The sequence below is a fragment of the Narcine bancroftii genome, chromosome 3 (assembly GCF_036971445.1).
Source record: "Narcine bancroftii isolate sNarBan1 chromosome 3, sNarBan1.hap1, whole genome shotgun sequence".
NCBI lineage: Eukaryota > Metazoa > Chordata > Chondrichthyes > Torpediniformes > Narcinidae > Narcine > Narcine bancroftii.
In genome coordinates, this window is record NC_091471.1 from 4,586,433 (window position 1) to 4,587,392 (window position 960).

Consider the following 960-nt stretch of genomic DNA (forward strand, 5'->3'; position numbering starts at 1 on the left):
TGAGAGGAGGGGAGGGAGAAGGGGTGAGGGAAGGGGAGGGTGAGAAAGAAAGGGAGAGGGGGATGGAGGGAGAGGCAGTGCCAGAGGGAAGAAGAGAGATGCAGTATCGGAGAAGGAGTGAGGGCCAGTGACAGAGAGAGACCCAGAGTGGGGGCTTCAGCGTGGAGAGTGCGGGAGATGCGGGTCTAGCAGAATGCCAGCGCACTCCATCTGATTCTCGGCCCCTCTGGCTGCACCTACCACTTTCTGCTCTTATTGCAGGAAGATGAGAGAGACATGGAGCAGTCTCAATGGATGCCCTCCCTATACTTCTCCTGTTTCTCATGTCCTAGTGAGGGGTGGGGGGGGGAGGTGGGTGGAGGTGACTGACGGCGAGTAATGAGCTACAGCAAAAGGAATGTGTGAAACCAACAGGGATGTGAATGTACTCATGGGGTGGGGGATGGGGTGGGGTGGGGGGAGGGTGCAGTGAATGAGGGGAACATTAGCAACCAGAGAATGCAAGATGTTACAGAGAACACTGCAGCACAGTACAGGCCCTTTGGCCCTCGATGATGTGTTGACCCCTATATTCCTTTAAAAAGTACCTAACCCTCCCTACCCCGTAACCCTCTATTTTCCTTCCACAAATGTCCCCCAATGTTCCATCCTCCACCACCATCCCTGGCAAATAATTCCATGCCCCCACACCTTTCTGTGTAAAAAAAAAACTTAGCCCAATGTCTCCCCTAAACTTCACTTTGTACACATGTCCCCTGGTGTTTGCTGATCCTGCCCTGGGAAACAGGCACTGGCCGTCCACTATGCCTCTCAGAATCTTGTCAACCTCTATCAAGTCTCCTCTCATCCTTCTACACTCGAAAGAGAAAGGACCCAGCTCTGTTCACCTTGCCTCATAAGACTTATTTTCCAATCCAGGCAACATCCTGGTGAATCTCCTCTGCCCCCTCTCCACAGCTT